We start from the raw sequence: 18,836 nt of genomic DNA, 5'->3' as shown, positions 1-18,836 counted from the left end.
AAATGTCCTGTCCAAATCAAATGACGTATCATTTACAAAGTTTCTTTTGCAACATATCTTGAGGGACAAGTCTCTTATGAAGAAAGGCATCCTTTGATTAAACCTTATAGTATTTCAATACAAAATCAAATGTACCACTCATACAATCTGCCTGATCAGAAACAAGAGAAAATCCAGTCTTATATGTCTTAGTTTGTGTCCTTCAGAGACTAACATTTTTATTCAAATAACTGCCTATCTATTTTTAACATGCACCTTTTAATATATTTCTCAGTCAAACAGATTATATTAAAAATTAGACCATCATAAATATCTTATATTTGTTCCTTTTGGCAATCCATACATGTGTGCGTGCACAGGCTTACACACGCAGGCACATGCACAATGTATGATATTGTGTTAATGCAATGTTAAGCTCATACGGTTTGAATAAAAAAATCAAGGGATGACCCCATTGAAATCAATGGCAAAACTCCCACTGACATTTGCAGAGCCAATGTTTCACTCAAGATATGCAAAAGTTAAGTTTTAAAAAACAATACTGACTCTGCTATTGAGCATATTCTATAAAACAGTATTGTGATGGGATCCCAGAGTGTAACCTTGGGACTGCTGTGCCTCCTTAATTCACTAATCTAAGTTGTCTCTCACAATGACAAGCAGCAAACCCTCAAGGTGCTGTTACCACTTAGTACAACTGCATGTGAATCCGAACACTCAACCAGATTGCATGAATGGTCCCAGAGCCACTCATGAATCACAGAAAGAAAGGCACCAGCCAAATCCCCCCAACTCCCAGCCTTGCATCATAGGAATATACTGTCTTGCACTGCTCAAGACCTTTTCTTGAGCAATGCAAGTTTAGTAATTGGTTCAGCACTTCATCAATGGAAAGTGGATACACCAGCCTTTGTAACCTGAGCAGATTTACCAAGCACTTCAGTCAAACTCACTGGTAAACATAAACATTAAAATAAGTTTATTGATTACAAATGATAGAGTTTAAGTGATTATAAGTAATAGGCAAAAGTCAGAGTAGTTACCAAAGGAAAATAAAAGATAAGCACACAGTCTAAATTCTCAACCTTATTATACTAGGCAATATCTAGACTAAGCAGTTTTTCTCACCCTACTGGATACTGCAGGTTGGTTACAGTCTTTCATACACAGGGTCTCAAGCTCCAGTGTTCTCATTGCCTTTAGCATGGGTAGGGGAGGAGAGCCGGACAACTATGTGGCCTCTGTTCCCTAGTTTATATCCATGTACTAGGAGAATACAAGTCTGGGAATGTCTAATGGGCAATGCAGAATCACCAGGCAAGGTTAAGCAATTCCTCTGTTGTGACCTTATGCAAGTGAGTCATTGAATTGTAATTTCCTTGCCAGACAATGAATGTTGATGGTTGTTTGACACCTGTCCAGGCATTGATTACCTCCCTTGTCATTGTCTCTGGAGATCGAATATCTGGGCGATTCCCCAACTCACAGTATATGTTAGTAAAAAGAACAGGAGTGCTTGTGGCACCTTAGAGACTAATAAATTTATTTGAGCATAAGCTTTCATGGATGCACTTCTTCGGATGCATAGAATGGAACATATATTGAGGAGATATATATACACATATATAGAGAGAGCATGAACAGGTGGGAGTTGTCTTACCAACTATGAGCGGCCAATTAAGTAAGAGAAAAAAACTTTTAAAGTGATAATCAAGATAGCCCAGTACAGACAGTTTGATAAGAAGTGTGAGAATACTTACAAGGGGAGATTGATTCAATGTTTGTAATGGCTCAGCCATTCCCAGTCCCTATTCAAGCCTAAATTGATTGTATCTAGTTTGCATATCAATTCCAGCTCAGCAGTTTCTCCTTGGAGTCTGTTTTTGAAGCTTTTCTGTTTTGCGGATACAGACTAACACGGCTGCTACTCTGAAACCTGAGTATATGTTAGTGACAATCATACAACACAATCTCATAACTCATATGCACTAATGATGTACATATTTAGATAGAACAATGGCTTTCAGCAGATCATAACCTTTCCTATGATACCTTACTTGGCATGCTTTATATGAAATATCACAATTATATACAAATGATGAATATAGGGGTAACAGGTGTGGAAGAAAATGCAGTCTTCACTCTTAGGTTGTTTGCAACATGTCAGAGACAGTTTATTCTCAAGCAATTGCAAGGGGGAGAGTGCGCACAGACAGGGATTCACCCTTCCTAGGCAGGTCTCTGCCAGATAAACAATTAGGGTACGCATTTATACCTTTTGATGCATACAATAATGATCAACAGCTGCATCTTGTTTATACATATTCCTTCCTGATATCTTACTTTTCTCAATAGTTCCTGCTACAATCTGCTTTCCATTCTTATCTAACACAAGGTAAAACAGCATCTCTTACAGTTTTCCCACTCGCTTCCCACTAGCCCAGGCCCTCCCTTAAAGTCTTGCGTTATTAGAGTTAGAGTTAGCTTGACTAAGATGTCTGCGTCCAAATTCCCTTTATTCCTTTTTTCACTTCCACATAGGGCATTCCTTCGAAGTGTAGAGTGTCACAAGTATATACAACTAATTATTGAAAAGCAAGGAATATTTTATACTATCTATTTAACAATAGAAATAGTTGAAATAAGAATTTGGGGCGGGGAGAATGCAGGGGGTGGAAAATCACAAATATTTTGTGAATTCTAGGGTTTCAGCCATAGTGGAATCAGTTAGATCTTACAGCAAGTCTGTGGATGAATACACACAGTTTCACAGAATGCACAGATCATGCTGAAAAGTACATCACTGCTATTGAAAAGGGACAAATATGCTGAGAAATCCAATTATTGAGCCCAGACTCACATTTCTCCTTGCTTCCTTATCCTCAAAGCCTCCTCGACAGTCCCTTCCACCCCACATTTTGTTCTTTATTCATTTTATAAAATTACATACAGTCTTAATGAAAATCCTGAGAATGGAGTGCAGAATGAATGATACATAAGCAAGAGGCCCCAAGCAAGTTCCACCAGGGGCCAAGAATGTGCTTAAACCTGTTCTGTCTGGAAGAAGAAAACAAAAAATAAAAAAATCAGTACTTGGCATCATGAGTGTAACAGCGCATATAGATTCCCATTAAGTTTGGTTCTCCTTAGTTAGCAGGAGTGACAATTATTTTCTAACTACATTTTGAGCCACAACAGTGACTTAAAATTTCAGGAAGACAAATAAAGTATATAATTATGCTCCCCTCTTAATAAAGGATACCTTTCCTACATGGAGAAGAGATAAAGAATAGAACAATAGGATAATTTAAAGAAAGAAAGAAAGAAAGAAAGAAAGAAAGAAAGAAAGAAAGAAAGAAAGAAAGAAAGAAAGAAAGACAAATCACAGCATCGTCAAGGCAATTTTAATTCATCTGAACTAGTTTGAGAACCCTAGATATACTGGGCCATATCCTCATCTGTTATAAATTGTTGTAGCTCAGTTGGAGTGAGTGGAGTTTTGACAATTTCACCAGATTAGTACCTGGGTAATAAGTCATTACTTTCTATAACAAAACTATTGCCAACAAACTTCTAACAAGACTTTTTGAAATTCTTTCAAATTGTTTCTGCAATTTACAAATATTTTCAAAATGTGCAAGTGAAAAGACAATGTGATGGCCACTGGTTGCTCACCTAAGACATTCTTCCTTTTCTCTTGTGCCCCCTTTCTTCTTAGGGCCAGATCCTCAGTTGTTGTAAATTAGCATAGACTGATGGAGCTCTGCTGATTTACGCCAGCTGATTTTTGATTCTTTATACTTAAATTCAGTTTTCCCTGATTTTGATAGTGCTATTCTCTGCATTCCCTCAAAGGATCCTTAATTTATATTTTCTAAAAGTGACATTTCCCATGAGTCAGGAGAAACAGGCTGGCAAACACTATCTAATGAGAGAGAAAATAACCATTAGTAAACCAGGCCAGTGACAGTTAATGTAAGCTCTTGTGCTACTGATCTGTGATCCATGGTATTAAAATGAGCAGAATAATTCCTGATCTCCAAGGGCCTGATTCAATGTAAATTCCATCTGGCTTAAACTTCACAGAAAGCCAACACAAATCTTCAAAAGTGCTGAGAACTTGACACCTACCAAAGAAATGTTCCACAACCTGGGAGTCCCAAAGAATGAGAGAAATTTCTGATGAACTAATCTCATTGTACATAGGGAGACGTTTCTAATGCAGGACATCAACAAAGTGAATTAGAAAAGATGCTGACAATCACAAATTACATTATGCAGTTTCACACAGAAGGCTTTACTATCTGCATTATAAGCAGGCTGAGAAAATTAAAGAGACAAAATGAGGAAATCAGGCCGACAGATAACAACCAAAAGAAGCACAAAGCACAGGAAAATATCCTGCAGAATAAGTTAACTATCCTGCAGAATAAGTTAAATAAAACACACACCAGCGCCTCCCGCCATTAGCGGGCCCCAAGGATCAGTGCCTCCCCTTCGCTCCCAGCACATTCCACCCACCGCAAACAGCGGTTTCATAGCATGCAGAAGGCTGGGAGGGAGGCGGAACTAGATAGGAAGAGACGGGGTGGGGGTGGAGCGGGGATGGGAAGAGGTGAGACAGGATGTGGCCTTAAGGGAAGGGATGAGGGGTCTGGGTCAGACCCGGGGATCGAGCAGCCCCCGGCACTTTGGAAAGTTGGCGCCTGTGTGGTCAACTGTAAATTTGTCTGAGCCCAATCTAACAAGCCTTTCTCACATGCATCATCCTTGGTCATGCAAGTGGTCATTGAAGTAAATGGGAATACTTATGAGAGTGATCATAATTCATTATTAGTATTTATTATCTGTATCATCATAGCACATAGCAACCCTAGTCATGGATCAGGAGCCCATTGTGCTCAGGGATACAAACAGAACAAAAAGACAGCCTCTGCCCCAAAAGCTTATAGTCTGTGAGTAAAACTTACAAGAGTAAGTCCTTAATGTACATTTTGAATGTTAGGCAGAAAAAAATGAAACTCTTTTCCTCCCCAGTCCTCCAACTCCCAGGGTCTAGATTGAAGGTGGTCTAGATTATACTTAATCCTGCCTTGAGTGCAGGGGACTGGACTAGATGACCTCTTGAGGTCCCTTCCAGTTCTACGATTCTATGATTCGTTTAGCTGAATCTCCTTACTGCTCAGGGTCAAAACCTACAAGAAAATTAAAGATATGCAGTGAAAATTAATAAAGTGTATTACCTTCTAGGAAATATAAAAAAGGTGCCCAAGCTGCAAAGACTGAACCAGGATCCAAGGTGTCTCAAAGTTTGAAAGAGGGAACAGACCCAGGAGTGAATTATAATATTATTATTAGTCACAAGAGGGCACTATTAAAAATAGACTTGGAAGTTTTGTTTAACATACTGAAAAATTCTGGTTGTTATTTGTGACATAGTTCTTTTAGGAAGCTGAGCATATAACTATATCCATGGCATATCTTGTAGGCATTAGCTCTGCACCTAAGAACTAATTCCAGTCAGAGAGATCCAGCCAGTAAACAAAGATCCATCTAGCCCAGTATCCTGTCTTCCAATAGGGGCCAATGCCAAGTGCCCAAAGGGAATAAACAGAACAGGTAATCATCAAGTGATCCATCCCCTGTCACCCATTGCTAAAGTTACTCCACTGAAACCAATGAAGTTACATTGAAATCAGAATTTAGCACTATACCTCCTTCCCATTATACCGACTACAGGACAAGTTAATCTCTAGTGCTTGATTGGCTTACATTGCACATTAATTTGTTGATTATTTAGGCTATGTCTACACTACAAATTACTTCAGTATAATGTACATCGCTTAGGGGTGTGAATAATCCACACCCTGGACAACGTAAATTATACTGACCTAAGCACCAGCATGAACAGTATCATGTCACCAGAAGAGCTTCTCTTTGACATAGCTACCGTTTCTCATGGAGGCAGGTGTGATTAAACTGACAGGAGACCTCTCTCCCGCTGCCTAAGAGAGTCTTCACCAGAAGTGCGATAGTGGTGCAGGTGCATTGGTGCAGCTGCACTGCTGTAGTGTAGACATAGTCTTAATTGGCTTACACTGTAGATGAATTTGACTGTGCCTTCTTTCCTATCTCCTCCTCTACTTGGAATAGCTTCTAAATTAGGGCTACAGTGCTGGTGCTTTGAAGCCACACTGGACTACGGCGAACTCAAGTAGGCATTGAAGCTCAAAAAGCAACAATGTGCATGCTGCATCTTGTGGAAATGTGCCATTCTGGCATACTCTGACATGCTCTGCAGGCTGGTGTAGGCAGAAGGGGAGGAGAAGTGGATGAAGAAGAGGGAAGCTATCATGGCACCATCTCCTCTTCTTTTAGAGGTGAAATGCACCCTTGGAAGTGCAGGGAGGGAGCAGTCTCTATACTCTTGAAGTCTCAGGAAATGAAATTTCCCCTCCATTGCACTTGATAGGCAGAAGTATGGGGAGGTTCTTATGGCCCTTCATTCCCATCCATACGTAAGGCCAGGGCCAATCTGGCCCATAAGGTTCACCAACACCTATCAGCCAAATCACTTGTAAAAAATCAAGCCTTCAGAGTGCTAGAATCCACATAATGCTTTGTTTACTGAACAGTACCTATTTGTGTAATTCAACTGTAAGCTGTTTGGAACAGAGCTATTGGTTTTTGCTGAACATATTTTGTCTGCTGGAAAGTGCTGTGTATATTCACAGTACTAATAATACAGGGACAGATGCTGTTCTCAATTATGTTAGTGTAAATCCAGGGAAACTCCTTAGGTTTACGTAGGTAGAACTGAAAGCAGACACCTGGAAAGACTTGATGAGAACAGAATTTGGCTGAGCGTTCTTATATTTGTGATTGTTCTTCATCCTTTGTATACAGCTATTTTATTGTGTGTTGAAAAACACTTCTGGAATTCTGTATGACTGTTAACAGCTGCTCTCTGCATTTGCCTGTATTTGGCTATGCACACCACAGTTGCTTTTCTTCAAGTCTTTGAACTTAGAGAAGTAAATCAGAAATGTAAATGGAATGCTGCAGTGTACTTGCATTAGGGAAAAATCTGTATCCAACCTGCATTCATTTTAAGCTCTATGGGACACTGACATTTGTCAAAGCCCACCAGGCTGTCTCAGCTTTGAGGATTCACAGGATTTAAATGGCTTGCTGTGGGGGAAATTGTGTGTGTGTGGGAGGCCCCCCAGGCTCCAACCACCTAATTAAGGGGAGCTTTCTTCTTGATCATCCTCGTGTAAATATATAATAAATCATCAGACTAGAATCACTCTGTTTACACATCTTCTGCCAATCAGGAATATAAATGATAAGAGCAAACATTTTATGTTTATTTGCTGAATATGGTGTAGATAATGGAACAGATTTCATTATGAAGGGTTGAATCTCTCCATGGAGGCTTAGAGGATTCTGAACTCACTTAAGATACTGTTTTTAATGGGGAGATACTCAGGTTTAAAAGCTCTATAAAACTTGATTGGACAAAATTAACTGTTTAAACTTGTGTATCCTGGATTGTTACTATTTGAAAGCACAGTAGCACCATTCAGAATAACAGATTCTAGCAAGGATTTTTTCTTCTCTCTCTCTCTCTCTCTCTCTCTCACTTCCCACCCCACTCCCAACATTAGCATTAATAATTATTTTTAAAACAGTACTACATCAAAGTAACTGAAAGCAAAACACTTTATAATCTATTAACAACATAAAACAAAATGATTGAACATAATCAGTACTTGTTCTGATTCAGCACTGTACTAAACAATGAAGTTCATTTTATAAATGTCCAGAAATGTATATATAAGCATGTGGAGCCTGTATTTAAAATAGCACCTTTAAACAATTTAGAAAAAAGAAGCAAAATGTATTTTAAATTGTATGACATATAGGGTGAAGTATGAAAAATCAGGACAGGGGGTAGGTGTAATAGGAGCCTATAGAAGAAAAAGTCCCAAATATTGGGACTGTCCCTATAAAATCAGGACATCTGGTCACCCCAATGACATAGGCCAGCGAGAGAAACAGATGGATCTCATATAGAATTTTACAAATGGTCATATCACAAAGCTGTTCTTATTTTGGAGACTTCCCATTGTGCATACAGCAATGCACAACCGGCATTCATTTTCCTGTGATTTCTTCTGCAACTGTCTTCCTATTACTTTTTATCACTAACTTTATTTATTTATTTATTTCCAATGCTATCATCATCATATCTCAAGCTGCTTTATGATACCTGCCCCTGGCTTTTGTAAAGTCCCTTTACATATAAACAGGGATTTATTTTTCTCAGCACAACCTAAAGTTCCTCAAAGGTATGGAAATATAACAAGGAGCAGGCATCTTTTGAAGATCTACAAAGGCTTATATGAAGTATGAATGATACTAATTAGATCCAGTAACTTTAAAACAGTTTGAAGATTCAGGAACTTCTAAAGGCAAGATAATCTCCTTTCTTCTTCGTTTGCCTTTTAACCTTTAGTGATTAGTCTTCATTCTCTTTCTATAACTAAAGAAATAAATCCTGATAAAGATATATGGTATTTAGCATTTTTATTGGGGACAATTGTCAGTTCTTTGATGTGTACTATTGTTATATTCAACACCGTGCTATTTGAAGTCTTGTTTTCTACCTTCTGGTGATGGCAGAGGGGCTGCACTAAAAAACAAAACTGCTTCATAATGGAGAGGTCCTTGAAGGACCGAAATTAATTGGGCCAGATTCCATCACTGAAGGGAAAGTTGTGCATAAGTTATTGGACTCAATGTGTGCTTAGGCAGGTTTCACTGGATGAGATTCTATAGCCTGCATTAGGCAGGTCAGACACAATGACCATAGTGGTCCTGCTAGCCTTAAAACCTATGTATCTGAGGATAGATTTTGGCCCACTGTTTCCGAAGGGAAGGAATCTTGAAGAATTAATACTTCTTCCTATACTTAAAGTAATAGTGAATTGCTTTGAAACTAAAATTTGAATTGTATTCTACTGGTTAGAAACGGATATGCTTCAGCTTTGAAAAGATTCCCCTCTGTAGAGTTTGAACCTGCCATTGTGTTACTCAGAAAGACTTTCTAAAAACAATACTATAACATGTCAAAATATATAGGGCCACCTCTCTTGAATCTGGGTCTTCATATATTGTTCTCCATTGCAAAATTAGCCAGCAGAGGTCCACACAATAAACCACAGAAGCAACCCTATTCCAGAGAGGGATCTCCCTGTTCATGCATAGCCGAATAAGAGCCAGTTATAGTCTCCAGAAAGAATTGTGGCTTTTTCATCTGGTATTTCTCCTGGGGTTGCCTAGCAATGCACATTAATACACTTGCTGTGCCACTCTTGAAAAGCATCCCTCACACTCCTATTTCTGTGCCTGGAGAACTCTGCTCCCTTTACCATGCCAACAATGTGATGGACCCTCTGCTGCCTTTCTCCTACTGCCATCTTTTCTCCACAAACAGGGCTAGAAGAAAGCAGTGTTCCAATTGTAGTCAGCCCAAACATAAAGATTCAGGTGTTGGCTTTTTGTTTCCTTTTCTTTGAATGTGAGAGTTAGGGCTTGATCCTACTACCGCTGGATTTAATGACACTTTTGCCATTGCCTTCAGTGGCAGCAAGATCAAGCCTTTGGCACTGATTCAGGAAAACATTTTAGTATGGGTTTAAATCCCATTGGAAAAGGGATGATTTAGTGAATCAGGGCCAATGAGAATGAGACAGTAAAAGTACTTGAAAAGTGTCATTAAATCATCAAACAAATAATCAGCACTATGCTTAGAAATGAATATTATGCATCATGATATGCTTCATGTTGCACATCATGATTCAAAGTTTAAGACAGAGATTGGCAACCTTTGGCACGAGGCCAGTCAGGGAAACCCACTGGTGGGCCGGGATGGTTTGTTTACCTGCAGCGTCCGCAGGTTCGGTCGATCCCAGCTCCCACTGGCCACGGTTCCAGGCCAATGGGGGCTGTGGGAAGTGGTGGCCAGCACATCCCTCGGCCCATGCCGCTTCCTGCAGCCCTCATTTGGGTCATCAACCCCTGATGGTAACCTACCAGGCTGCATCTGACGAAGTGGGTATTCACCCACGAAAGCTTATGCTCCAATATGTCTGTTAGTCTATAAGGCACCATAGGACTCTTTGTCGCTTCTAGCAGGCCTAGTTTCTTCAGCAGGTCCCTGTGTCAGTCTGGTTCCCCTGCTCCCCTCCCCCAAACAACTTCCCTGAAGAATTATTTCTCTTGAGAGAGACCATTTTATACTGCTATGGTCCTTATGATCTGTATTTAACTGGTGTTTGTTTCCTTTTTCTTGTTTAAATACAATAAAAGGGTTTGAAATCAGTTTTGTTTAAGAAAAAAATCAGCATAGAGTGAAAACAATTCAGGTCAGATGGGTTCACTTTGATTCTGTCAACAAATATCTGGATGTTACCCTGATAAAGAAGTACTGAGAGTGGTTGATAAATTTAAAGCTTTCTGAACAGTTTCTGAGGTTCTGCAATTCAAGGAGGGAAAAAAAGAAATCATGCCAGTGATTTTATCCCACCGTAAAGTATGTTTGATGGTCCCTTTAATTTACCCTAGCTATTGCATTACATCTATCGCCCAAGCAAGGAAAACCATCTAAATCTGAATTGTCTTTGTTGAGCTTATGAGAGCATCAGAGAAATCCACCTCCTTGATAAACTCTTTCTGTAACAAAACTCTGAACATTGGAAATGCTTGGTTAAAAGGACAATAAGAAAATTAAAAAAAAAAAAAAAGTGGGTGGGGGACTGAACCACAGACATTGGCAACACTCCGACCCCTTTATGCCAGGCAGAAATGCTGTAGCACCATCAAAAGGGAATCTAAAATGCTGATTCTGGCTGTGGGAAGATTCCCCCCATACAGGAACTGAATGAGACAGCAGTAAGGCTGTCTTCTGAGGACCTTCTCACAAGCCCTGGTGAGGGGGCATGCCAAGAGTAAGAGGGCCAAGTTGGGACAGAGTTGCAGCATGCAGCAGAGTGGAGATTCTGGGCAGGAATGTGGCCATGAGGGCAGCACAGGGAGCCAGTCATAATGTAAACAGGCCCCCATGTCTGCCTAAGGTTTGCCAGAGGCTTCTACAGCTTCTGCAGCAGCAATGGATTGAGAGAATGCTTAAGTGGCTTAAAGCTAGCTTACCCCTGCTCCTTGGCTGTGAGTGCTGTGCGATACATCTTAGAGATGCAGCCCACAATCTCATCCCTGACTTTATGATGTTTTCATTTAAAGCGTTTGTGCATATATATGCAATAATATCTCTGTAGTACATGACAATATATAAAAATGAACCTAAATGAAAATTGATTGCATGGAAAATATTACACATTTTATGTCAGATCATATTTATGACACAAAATTTAAGGAAAAAATATTCAAAACCTACAAGAAAATTAAAGATATGCAGTGAAAATTGATAAAATTTATTACCTTCTAGAAGACATAAGAAAGGTGCCTAAGCTGCAAAGACTGAACCAGGATCCAAGGTCCCTCAAAGTTTGGAAGAGGGAACAGACCCAGGAGTGAGTTATATTATTATTATTATTATCAGTCAACAGAGGGCACCATTAAAAATAGACTTGCAAGTTCTGTTTAACAGACTGTAAAATTCTGGTTATTATTTGTGATATAGTTCCTTTAGGCAGCTGAGGATATAACTAATAAAATTTGTTTACTGGCTGGGTCTCTCTGACTGGAATTATTTCTTAGGTGCAAAGCTACTGCCTACAAGATATACCATGGAAATAAAGGTCCCAATATTGCAGATATGTATACACGTAACTTCTCTGAGTCAAGTAATTTTATTTACTTCAATGGGCCTATTCATATGAGTAATAACTATATATGTGCCTAAGTGTTGCACAATCATCGCCAAAAATCATGTTGTATTTAAAAAAATGCAGTTGGTTCAACCCATGATAGATCAGGCTGAAATTTATACAGCTGTGGGCATTACATTCCTAAATCCATAGCTAGGAAACAACATAAAAGAGTGTTTGCTGATTTTCAAAGATGCTGAACACCGGTAACTCCCATTGACTTCAATGCAAGTTGTAGGTGTGCTACACTTCTGAAAAGTCAGACCCCAAACATACAGCCTTTTGTATTTCAGATGTCTTAACTGGACATATTTTGCAGCACGCAGCTGTGTGGAGATTCCAGTCAGCACAGTGGCCTATAGGACAGCCCTGGGACAGGGAAGCTACCATAACTTACACAGGACCTCAGATCTCTAAATACTGTCATTTTGAAACAGTATATAACATGCTTTGGTTTATCAAAAGCCAGATGCATAACCCACTATCCCCACCCCACAAGCCTTTTTTCTTTCTCATTCTAATGCTTTAAATTAATCAGGCTCATTTAGGGAACAGAAAGAGGAGTGGGATTTACCAGTGCTTCGGTATGTTTACAACACTGCACCTTCACACACTGGCAGCTCAGTGTCAGTCTTCAGAAATCAGACAGCAAACCATTGATTGATTTTTTTTTAATTGCATTCCTGCCAAGAGCCTTTTTTGGAAGGAAATAGAGGTAGGAGCTCATGTTTTTTAGGTGTACGGACACAAGCTTATTTGTCAGAGATCAAATCTCCAGTGAACAGCTTGCTGCAGCTTTTATTTTCAAGACTTCGATAGTAACATCAAATTGATATTGCACTGGTGTGCACTAATACAGCAAAGAAAACTGCAAGAACATTAAAAAAAAATATGGCCAGAAAGGAATGGAAGAGGGAAGAAAGCTGATGCTTTCACACAGCTAAAAAGATAATACTTTTCAAGACATGCTGCTGTGTATATACTGAATCAGGCATAATGCAGCAGTAAGTAAATTGCAAACTGAGCTACAATGTTGAATTCTCTCCCTGAAAGTATAACGTTTTTTTCCCCCCCTTTGGCTCTACAATAGTATTTCAGAAAACAAACAACATTTTTGGCACTCTGAAGTATAGTTCAAAAGTCATCTGTTTGATTTTGGGCTACAACCTGACATCCTTAGTCAGGAAAAAATCCAGCAGTGAGTGGGAGTTTTGCTTGCACTACAGTATTGGTCTCTTTAATGAATGACAAGGTCTTAAAACACAAGCAAGTATTTATGATTATTTTCTTAAGTGTGTTCCCAATCACACAAAGATAGGCTGACTCCCATAAGCTCTTGTCTATCCTTGAAAGTCAAATGAATTAATTACTGCATTACCTGTTATTCTAGCAGTTGCACTTTTTATCCATTAAGCATATACTCAAAATCAAATCTTTTGCCACTGTGATATATTAATAGGAACTGTTCATATAAGGACTTTGAGTATTTTGAAGGCTGAGTGGTAGGAGGGTCAATTTGGGGTTATAATGAAAATACACTTTTATTTGAACAGGTATAGTCGAGATGTTAGCAGTCCTATGAAGATTCATTTTGAGCATTGCCTAGCTTATCCATTTGGACCATGTCTCAAAGTATTCTAATGTTTTGGAAGAACACACTAACAGGGCAGTATTTCAAAGCATGGTTTTACTGCCATGCTGTGTGGATGTGTTCAGGGATGCACAGCTACGAAAGTTCCTAAATAATGGGTGAGAACAGTTAGTAGATATAGGGCAAGGAACAAATAATTTTTTATTATTCTTATTTTGTGGGAGGGGGAGGAATTGGAGGTGGCTGCCTTATTTGTTTTTTATTCCACTGATCTCCATTTGAAATTACAGAAAGTTTACCCATGTTAAAAACTAGCGGCCATAAGGAAAATATCTGATTGTCTTAAGACAATGTCTCTTTAGTGACATTCTCTTTTTTCTCTATAGGTGGAAAACTTTTAAAATATTTTATTCTGTATTTATATTGCAGTTGTGCTCATGACAAGAATCTGACTGTGCTAGGTTCAAACAAAGAGATTACTAAAACCTGTAATCTCACTCTGGGTTTTTTAATTTTGGATGCAGATTCTCTGCAAGATTTTTGCAGCTCAGCTGCTGTAGAATCTAATCCTGATTCAAAGGTAGAGGTGAGTTAACACACTTTATTTTAAATTATATTATAACAAAGACAGAAATTTGATCCAGTCAATAACTGAGACGAGACTAAAGAGGCATGTTTTATCTGAACCCTTTGGAATTGCAGGGATTACTTCAGATTTGGATCCCAAACTCCACTCTTTGTAATCTGCAATTAGTTCCCAGTCAGATGCGAATGAAGAGCGGGGCTATTTTCTAGGTCTCATTTGGATACAGCCAGAATCTTCCAAGAATAGAGATTTTCAAGGAAGATGATAAAAATCTTGTGTCAGCACCTGATTTTATGAGATTTCCACTATCTGTGGACCAAATCTTGAGAGAAGACTGCTCAAAATTTTGTCACAACTGAAGGCAAGATTGATCCTGAAACCTCACCATAATTTTAATTTAGTTCTAATCAATACTGGTAGCTTACATTTTTAGCACCACTTCTGTGCCCTATCTTTGGTTTGCAGAACTCAGGTATTTTAATTCCTTCAGTATTCTGAAGACAATACCTTCCTTCCCTAGGAGGAACATAGGAATGCCATAGCACAGCAGAGATCAATCTACTCAGGATCTTGTCTCTGATGGTGGCCAGTAACAGCTGCTCTGGAAGAAGAAGATGCTAGCCTTAAATAATAAGTGGTTAAGGAAAACCCGGAGCACAGGGAAAGTTTATTCCTAATTCCTTTCAGTTAATTTTGTGACTGGAGCATGAGACTTATTTTTTTATCGTATTGTAATTTGCGGAGATCATTTGAGTATCTATCACTTAATCAATTCCCTATCATTGAAAGGGCCTTGGTCATTGCTGCACCTCAGTCCCTCCTTTAGTTGAGTCTCCTAAAGGCTGGAAATATCTTGGGCTAAAACTATGTCTACACTTATGGCAGCATGTAGCATATTGGCACTACATGCATATCTACATGTTTGAGTGAGGAAAGGCAGCAAGGACATTAGACTGCTAAAAATAGTGTAGAGATGGGAGATAACATTTGGTATGTAGAGAGCCCATCTAGGGTAGTTAGCCTGTGGGAGGGGAGGGGGGGAAGGCGGGGTTTAGGGTGATCAGAGCTTGCAACTCTATTCACCTAACTTGAGCCTCACTATTTGCACTGTTATTTATACCTGTGCTAGCTGGGCATGCAGTGTCTTTACTCTACAGATGTCCCCAGAACCATTTTAAGCACTTGGAGGAGAGGAAAATGACAAGGAACAGTCAACATGGATTCACCAAAGGCAAGTCATGCCTGACCAACCTGATTGCCTTCTGTGATGATATGGGAAAAGTGTCTCTGTGGATATGGGAAGAGTGGTGGACGTGATATACCTTGACTTTAGCAAAGCTTTTGATACAGTCTCCCACGGTATTCTTGCCAGCAACTTAAAAAAGTATGGATTGGATGAATTGACTATAAGGTGGATAGAAAGTTGGCTAGATTATCTGGCTCAATGGGTAGCGATCAAAGGCTCGATGTCTAGTTGGCAGCCAGTATCAAACAGAGTGTCCCAGGGGTAGGTTTTGTTCAGCATCTTTATTAATAATCTGGATGATGGGCTGGACTGCACCCTCAGCAAGTTCGCAGATGACACTAAGCTGGGGGGAGAGGTAGATATGCTGGAGGGTAGGGTTAGGATTCAGAGTGAGCTAGACAAATTGGAGGATTGGGCCAAAAGAAATCTGATGAGGTTCAACAAGGACAGGAGAAGAATCCTGCACTTAAGACAGAAGAATCCCATGCAGTGATACAGGCTGGGGACTGACTGGCTAAGCGGCAGTTCTGCAGAAAAGAACCTGGGGATTATAGTGGATGAGAATCTGGATATGAGTCAACAGTGTGCCCTTGTTGCCAAGAAGGCTAAGAGCATATTGGGCTGCATTAGTAGGACCACTGCCAGCAGATCGAGAGAAGTAATTAATCCCCTCTATTCGGCACTGGTGAGGCCACATCTGGAGTATTTACACACACACACACACACACACACGCACATGTACACACAAAATACAGAAAGGATGTGGACAAATTGGAAAGAGTCCAGAGGAGGGCAACGAAAACTATTAGGGGGCTGGGACACATGACTTATGAGGAGAGGCTGAGGGAACTGGGCTTATTTAGTCTGCAGAAGAGAAGAATGATTGGGGATTTGATAGCAGCCTTCAACTACCTGAAGGGAGGTTCCAAAGAGGATGGAGCTTGGCTGTTCTCAGTTGTGGCAGATGACAGAACAAGGAGCAATGGTCTCAAGTTGCAGTGGGGAGGTCTAGGTTGGATATTAGGAAAAAACTACTTCATTTGGAGGGTGGTGAAGCGCTGGAATAGGTTACCAAGGGAGGTGGTGGAATCTCCATCCTTAGAGGTTTTTAAGGCCCAGCTTGAGAAAGCCCTGGCTGGGATGATTTAGTTGGGGTTGGTACTGTTTTGAACAGGACCTCCTGAGGTCCTAGATGATCTCCTGAGGTCTCTTACAACCCTAATCTTCTATGAGTCTATGTACCTTAATTCTGTTTGGGGAGCTTTCTCTGGGGGTGGCTGGGTTGTGTTTAGTTTCCTGTGATACCTAGGCAGTCAGACTAGGTTATCTGATGGTCCCTTCTGTTTTTAAACTCTGACTCCATGCCTCTAACTGTGCATATTCTCATTAGCCTTAGCATTATGGCCTGGGTGAAACGTTGTTATGGGCTGAGCTAAAATTTTGTTAGAGCTAATGTGTGAATACACCCTTCACTTAAGCTAGTTTAACAAACACCTGAAGGACAACACCTAAGATAAGGTGTAACAGAATCTGCCCAGAAACCAGCCTCATGTGGGTAGTCATGTATTCCGTTAAGTATTGTGACCTGGGGTGGGAGGAGAGGTTGTGCAAGAGAGGGAGAGAAAGAACGAGGAGTGGGGGAGACAGAACATACATGAGCAGAGAATAGATGAGAACAGAGAGACAGAGGCAAGAGAGGCAAGCAGTAGCCTGTGCGCACAGCGTGACCCTAGGAAAAAGCTAAAAAGAGCTTTTGGGTCTGGTGTTGGTAAAGAGACTTGGGCCCGTACATTAAGAAATTGTTGCTTTTTGTTCTTGGTTCCTCCTGCGCAATCAGGACTCGGTACGTTCCCTGTAAATAGACAAGGTTTCATCAAAAGAAAACTACCAGCCCCCTTCAATTTCTACTTCCAACAGTAACATCCCCAGGGCCCCAAAACTTGATTAGCTGCTTGGGTCAAAAAGAGTTATCAATACCAATGTCTAATCCTTTTTAAATCCTGCTAAACTCGTGGCCTCAATGATATCTTTTGGTAATAGGTTTCACATATTAAATATGGGCTTTACACACACACACACACACACACACACACACACACACACACACAAAACTACATCTACAAGGTCATTTTATGAATTTTAAATCTCTTGCTTTTCAGACACACAATGTTTGCTCTGGAGTGTAAAGTAGTAGGTAGGTAGAAAACAGCACATAATACAATAGTGGGAATGAAGGAAATGTTTGATCAAGGACACCAATGGAAATTCCTTCTCATACAATATTTGAGGGCTCTTGACTTTACCTTGGCTTTTAGAGTCTCAGACTATTAATGAGCAATTTCTACATTTAAAACACTTCACAACATTGAATAAGACTACTGAACAGTAAGTTTTATGGACCTCAATTTACCTACCAAGGAAAGAATGCATTTGAACTTGTGATTCCAGGGAGTAAAAGATATGAAAACCCAGTGCAAGGACCATTGGCTATCCCTTTATCATCTATTTGCCTCTAAATTAAAGAGAAAATCATAAGCACACAAAATTTCAGCAGAACCCTTTATCTTCCTTGCCCTGTGGATTATGACTTAGCATACTCTGTTGCTCACCCATGTAGGGGTCTGATCTAGCTCAAAATGAAATCACTAAAAGGTTCCCAATTACTTTTGTGAGAGTTGGATCAGACCCTATGTTATGTATCTTCTAGAGGTTGTTCACTTCTCAGCACCATTACATACACTCCACCTTGAGCTATGTTGGTTTCTCTTGTTTGTTGACTTGTGGTGATATTGTCTACTACCAGACTGCCTAAATACAGAGTTGCAGTTACATTTCTTTCTTGATGTTAGCATTGTGATGTTGCACACCATAAGACTTTATGGAAATATGCTTATGAACTGGAATATGTTTTATGCTACATATGCCATGTAACATATCTATGGTCTGTGTTTGTGGCCGGCAAGCGTGTCTGGCACAGACAGGCAGAGCTCTGGAGTCCTAAGCTGGCAGGGAAAGCAGGGGCAGAAGTAGTCTTGGCACATCAGTTGGCAGCTCCATCTGGGTTTCTGTGATCCAACTCATCACAAGCATAATCTAGGAAGGGACCTGTTTCAATGCATCTTTTGGCCATCTGTAAAGAGTCACTAAATATCAGTAAGATACATTTATAGTCACACCAAAATGTCACCAACAATGCCATGTGGGTGACCAGATTATACAGATATATTTTACAAGGACAAAGGAAGAATGGCCTTGTAATGAAGACACTGGATTGGGATTAGGGGACCTGGCTTCAATTTCTGGAACTGCCAGAGACTTCCTATGTTTTACTGGTCAAGTACCTTAGATTGATCCAAACCCTACTGAAGCCAATGGGAGGCCTTCCATTGACTTCATCAGGTTTTACATTAGTGATATAAACTCTCTGTGGCTCAGTTCTTCTCCTGTAAAATGGGGGGTGATATTACATGCCTACTCATAGGAATTCTGTGATGAATTCATTTACTGTGATGATGTGGG

At 40.0% G+C, this 18,836-nt stretch overlaps 1 long non-coding RNA gene across 1 annotated transcript in view; it reads left to right on the top strand.

Moving 5' to 3' along the window:
• The window catches only part of LOC117872581, a 37,984-nt gene extending 22,717 nt beyond the window's left edge, over window positions 1-15,267 (top strand). The window contains exons 2-3 of the long non-coding RNA XR_004644521.1: window positions 14,010-14,071; window positions 15,229-15,267. This is a non-coding gene — a long non-coding RNA (uncharacterized LOC117872581). The remainder of the gene's footprint in view (window positions 1-14,009; window positions 14,072-15,228) is intronic.
• Window positions 15,268-18,836: the final 3,569 nt, after the last annotated feature.

Source organism: Trachemys scripta, chromosome 2 (genome assembly GCF_013100865.1).
Source record: "Trachemys scripta elegans isolate TJP31775 chromosome 2, CAS_Tse_1.0, whole genome shotgun sequence".
Lineage (NCBI taxonomy): Eukaryota > Metazoa > Chordata > Testudines > Emydidae > Trachemys > Trachemys scripta.
This window is presented reverse-complemented; position numbering and strand designations above follow the sequence as displayed.